This window comes from Ailuropoda melanoleuca, unplaced genomic scaffold, assembly GCF_002007445.2.
Source record: "Ailuropoda melanoleuca isolate Jingjing unplaced genomic scaffold, ASM200744v2 unplaced-scaffold9496, whole genome shotgun sequence".
NCBI classification, from domain to species: Eukaryota; Metazoa; Chordata; class Mammalia; order Carnivora; family Ursidae; genus Ailuropoda; species Ailuropoda melanoleuca.
Window position 1 is genome coordinate 215,052 of NW_023254987.1, and position 6,365 is coordinate 221,416.

Here is a 6,365-nt window from a genome sequence, read left to right on the forward strand (position 1 = left end):
GAAGGGCCATATGCACCCCAATGTTCATAGCAGCATTGTCCACAATAGCTAAATTGTAGAAGGAGCTGAGATGCCCTTCAACAGATGACTGGATTAAGAAGATGTGGTCCATATATACAATGGAATATTACTCACCCATCAGAAAGAATGATTACACAACATTTGCAGCAACATGGGTGGGACTGGAGGAGATTACGTTAAATGAAATAAGTCTTTTTTTAATCTTCATTTTTGCATTTACATTTTATTGATACATTCTTCATTTTTGGATTCCTCTCACTGTATTCAATTTTATTGCTGCATATATATGTTTTGTTTGTTTGTTTTTTACAATTTTAGAATATGGTGTCTTCTAACAAAGAAAACAAAATACATCCAGAACCAAGTGTATGACCCTGTTTTGTCCATCTGTGAGATTATATTCTTTAACCCCCACTTTTTCTTTTCTTTTCTTTTTTTGGTTTCTAATCTCTTCAGATTTGCCTACTGTATATTTCACTGGGGTCATGGTTGATATTTTTAATTTTGTTATCTTTTTCATTTATTCTTCTCTGAACAAAATGATTAGAAGGATAAATTCACAACAAAAGAAAGAACCAGAGGGAATACTCTCCGCCATAGATTTAACTGATATGGATATAAGTAAGATATCAAACGTAGAGTTAGAATAATGATTTTAAAAATACTAGCTGGGATTGAAAAAAGTATAAAGGACTAGAGAATATCTTGGTGCAGAAATAAAAGAAAAAAATCTAATCAGGCCAAAATTTAAAAATACTTTGAGATGCAGTCCAAAATGGATGTTCTAATGGCTAGGATAAATGAGGCAGAAGATAGAGTCAGTGACATAGAAGACAAAATGAGGGAAAGTAAAGAAGCTGAGGAAAAGAGGAAAAAGAAATAGTGGCTCATGAGAGGTGGCTTCAAGAAAGTAGCAGTAACATAAAGAGAAACAATATTAGAATAATTGGGGTCCCAGAAGAAGAAGAAAGAGAGAGAGAGAGGGACAGAGGGTATATTTGAGCAACTCACAGCTGAGAACTTCCTTATTCTGGGTAAGCAAACAGACATTCAAGTCCAGGAGGCACAGAGAACCCCCCTCAAAATCAATAAAAATAGGTCAAAGCACCAACATATAATAGTGAAACTTGCAAATTTCAGAGATAAAGAGAAAATCCTGAAATCAGCTCAAGGCAAGAAACATTAGACTGGTAGAAGACCTATCCACAGAGACCTGACAGGCCAGAAAGGACTGGCATGATTTATTCAGGGTACTAAATGAGAAAAACATGCAACCAAGAATACTTTATCCAGCAAAGCTGTCATAGCAGCATTGTCCACAATAGCTAAATCGTGGAAGGAGCCGAGATGCCCTTCAACAGATGACTGGATTAAGAAGTTGTGGTCCAGGGGCGCCTGGGTGGCACAGCGGTTGGGCATCTGCCTTCAGCTCAGGGCGTGGTCCCGGCGTTCTGGGATTGAGCCCCACATCAGGCTCTTTGGCTGTGGGCCTGCTTCTTCCTCTCCCACTCCCCCTGCTTGTGTGCCCTCTCTCGCTGGCTGTCTCTATCTCTGTCGAATAAATAAATAAAATCTTTAAAAAAAAAAAAAAAAGAAGTTGCGGTCCATATATACAATGGAATATTACTCAGCTATCAGAAAGAACAAATTCTCAACATTTGCTGCAACACGGACGGCACTGGAGGAGATAATGCTAAGTGAAATAAGCCAAGCAGAGAAAGACAATTATCATGTGATTTCTCTCATCTATGGAACATAAGAACTAGGAAGATTGGTAGGGGAAGAAAGGGATAAAGAAAGGGGGGTAATCAGAAGGGGAAATGAAGCATGAGAGACTATGGATTATGAGAAACAAACTGAGGGCTTCAGAGGGGAGGGGGGTGGGGGAATGGGATAGACTGGTGATGGCTAGTAAGGAGGGCATGTATTGCATGGTGCGCTGGGTAATTATACTCAACTAATGAATCATCAAATTTTACATCAGAAACCAGGGATGTACCATATGTTGACTAACATAATATCATAAAAAAACATTAAAATTAAAAAAAGGAAAGTAATATGCTCAATACTGCAACCAATATTCATTTAATTGCAAAGTGTGTTAGTTTGCCTCTTAGATAAGCAAATGCAAAAAATTTATTTTAGGCAAAAAAAAAAGAAAAAAGAAAGAACGATTTCTCAACATATGCTGCAGCATGGACGGCACTGGAGGAGATAATGGTAAGTGAAATAAGTCAAGCAGAGAAAGACAATTATCATGTGATTTCTCTCATCTATGTAACATAAGAACTAGGAAGATCGGTAGGGGAAGAAAGGGATAAAGAAGGGGGGGTAATCAGAAGGGGGAATGAAGCATGAGCGACTATGGACTCTGAGAAACAAACTGAGGGCTTCAGAGGGGAGGGGGGTGGGGGAATGGGATAGACTGGTGATGGCTAGTAAGGAGGGCACGTATTGCATGTTGCGCTGGGTGGTATATGCAACTAATGAATCATTGTACTTTACATCAGAAACCAGGGTTGTACTGTATGGTGACTAACATAATATAATTTAAAAAATTTAAAAAAAAGAAAGGAGAGATAAAAAGCTTCCAGATCGGAAACCAAACAATTTGTGATCACTAAACCAGCTCTATAACAAATATTAAAGGGGAACTTGTAAGCTAAGAAAGAGCCCAAAAGTAACATAGACCAGAAAGGCAATGAGTCCATATAGAGAAACTGTGACATTACAGGTATTACAATGGCCTTAAATTCATATCTTTCAATAGTGACTCTAAATGTTAATGGGCTAAATGCTCCAATCAAAAGACACAGGGTATCAGACTGGATAAAAAGTTAAGACCCATTCATATTATGTCCAAAGACACTCATTTTAGACCCAAAGACACCCCCAAATTGAAAGTGAGAGGGTGGAGAATCATTAATCATTCTACTGGAACTCTAAATAAAACTGGGTAGTAATCCTTATATCATAAAAATAGATTTTATTTTATTTTTTTATTATTATGTTACATTAGTCACCATACAGTACATCATTAGTTTTTGATGTAGTGTTCCATGAGTCATTGTTTGCATATAAAACCCAGTGCTCCAAGCAATATGTGCCCTCCTTGTTACCCATCACCATGCTAACCCATTCCCCCACTCCCCTCCCCTCTAAAAGCCTCAGTTTGTTTCCCGGAGTCCATAGGCTGTCATGGTTTGTCTCTCTCTCTGTTCTCCCCCACCTTCATTTTCCCTTCCTTCTCCTAATGATCTCCCTGCTATTGGGTAGTTCTATTTTTAATGTCTTGAGGAACCTCCACACTGTTTTCCAAATTGGCTGTACCAACTTGCATTCCCACCAAAAGTGTAAAAGCATTCCCATATTTCCACATCTTATGCAACATTTGTTGCTTCTTGTCTTACTAATTTTTGCCATTCTAACTGGTGTAAGGTGGTATCTCAATGTGGTTTTGATTTGAATTTCCCTGATGGCTAATGATGTTGAACAGTTTTTCACGTGCCTGTTAGCCATTTCTATGTCTTCTTTGGATAACTGTCTGTTCATGTCTTCTGCCCATTTTTTGACTTGATTATTTGCTTTTTGGGAGTTGAATTTGAGAAGTTCTTCATAGATCTTGGATGCCAGCCTTTTTTTTTTTATTTTTATTTATTTATTTGACAGAGATAGAGACAGCCAGCAAGAGAGGGAACACAAGCAGGAGGAGTGGGAGAGGAAGAAGCAGGCTCACAGCAGAGGAGCCTGACGTGGGGCTCGATCCCACAATGCCGGGATCACGCCCCGAGCCGAAGGCAGACGCCCAACCGCTGTGCCACCCAGGCGCCCCTGGATGCCAGCCTTTTATCTGTAGTGTCATTTGTAAATATCTTCTACCATTCCTTGGGTTGCCTCTTTGTTTTGTTGACAGTTTCCTTTCTGTGCAGAAGTTTTTATCTTGATGAAGTCCCAAAAGTTCATTTTTGCTTTTGTTTCTCTTGGCTTTGGAGACGTATCATGAAAGAGGTTTCCGTGGCCAATGTTGAAGAGGTTACTGTCTATCTTCTCCTCTAGGGTTTTGATGGATTCCTATCTCACATTGAGGTCTTTCATCCATTTAGAGTTTATCTTTGTGTATGGTGTGAGAGAATGGTTGAGTTTCACTCTTCTGCATGTAGCTGTCCAATTTTCACAGCACAATTTATTGAAGAGACTGTCTTTTACCCATTGGATGTTTTTTCCTACTTTGTCGAAGATTAGTTGACCATAGAGTTGAAGGTCCATTTCTGAAGTCTCTATTCTGTTCCATGGATCTCTGTGTCCATTTTTGTGCCACTACCATTCTGTCTTGGTGATCACAGCTTTGTCGTATCACTTGAAATCAAGTAACGTGATTCCCCCAGCTTTGTTTACCTTTTTCAACATTTCTTTGGCGATTCAGAGTCTTTTCTGGTTTCACAAGAATTTTAGGATTGTTTGTTGAACACTTTGAAAAATGCAATTGGTATTTAGATCAGGATGGTGTGGAAAGTATAGATTGCTCTGGGCAGCATAGATTAATTAACAATGTTTATTCTTCTGATACATGAGAATGAAATATTTTTTCCATCTTTTCCTGTTTTCTTCAATGTCTTTCATCAGTGTTTTGTAGTTTCTAGAGTATAGATCCTTTACCTCTTTGGTTAGGTTAATTCCAAGATATCTTATGGTTTTTGGTGCTATTGCAAATGGAATCAATTCCCTAATTTCTCTTTCTATAGTTATATTGTTAGTGTGTAGCAAGGTACTGATTTCTATGCATTGATTTTCTATCCTGCCACGTTACTGAATTGCTGTATGAGTTCCAGTAATGTGGGGTGGAATCCTTTTGGTTTTCCACATTAAGTATCATGTCGTCAGTGAAGACAGAGCATTTGACTTCTTCTTTGCCATTTTAATACCTATTTGATCTCATTTGTTTTCTAATTACTGTTGCTAGGACTTCTATGTTGAACAATAATGGCGAGAGTGGGCATCCTTGTTGCATTCCTGATCTTAAGAGAAAGGCTTGCAGACTTTCCCCATAGAGAATTATATTCGCTGTGGGCTTTTCATACATAGTTTTTATGAAATTGAGGACTATACGCTCTATTCCTATACTCTGAAGGGTTTTAATCAGGAAAGGATGCTGTATTTTGTCAAATACTTTTTCTGCATAAGATGGGAGGACCATATGATTCTTGTCTCTTCTCTTATTAAAGTGTTCTATCACACTGATTGATTTTTGAGTGTTGAACCACCCTTGCATCCCAGGGATTAATCCCACCTGGTCGTAATGGATAATCCTTTGAATGTACTGTTGGATCCCATTAGCTTGGATCTTGTTGAGAATTTTGGCTTCCATATTCACCAGAGGTATTAGTCTGTGATTCTCTTTTTTGATGGTGTCTTTGCCTGGTTTGGGTATCAATGTAATGCTGGCCTCATAGAATGAGTTTGGAAGTTTTCCCCCTGTTTCTATTTTTTGAAACAGCTTTAGGAGAATAGGTATTATTTCTTCCTTGAGTGTTTGGTAGAATTTCCCAGGGAATCCATCAAGCCCTGGACTCTTTTTTTGGGGGGAGGTTTTTGGTCACTACTTCAATCTCTTTACAGGTTATTTGCCTATTTAGGTTGTCAATTTCTTCCTGTTCCAGACTTGGTAGTTTATAGGTTTCCAGGAAGGCATCCATTTCTTCCAGGTTGCTTAATTTATTGGCATATAATTGTTGATAATAGTTTCTAATGATTGTTTCTATTTCCTTTGTGTTAGTCATAATCTCTCCCCTTTCATTCATAATTTTATTAATTTGGGTCCTTTTTTTGATAAGTCTGGCTAGTGGCTTATTGATCTTAATTCTTTTAAAGAACTGGCTTCTAGTTTCATTGATCTGTTCTACTATATTTCTGGTTTCTCATTCATTGATCTCTGCTCTAATCTTTATTGGTTCTCTTTTCATGCATGGCTTAGGCCTATTTTTTTGTTGTTGTTGTTCCATCTCCAGTCATTTAAGGTGTGAGTATAGAGTCTGTATTTTAGATTTTTCTGTTCTTTTGAGTGAGGCTTGGATGGCTATGTATTTCCCCTTAGGACTGCCTTTGCAATATCTCATAGGTTTTGAACTGATATGTTATTGTTCTCAATGGTTTCCATAAATTGATTAAGTTCTTCTTTAATTTCCTGGTTGACCCAAACCTTCTTAAGCAGGATAGTCCTTAGTTTCCAAGTATTTGCATTTCTTCCAAATTTTTTTTCTTGTGATTAAGCTCCAGTTTCAAAGCACTGTGGTCTGCGAATACGCAGGTAATAATCTCAATATTTGGGTATCAGCTGAGATCCAATT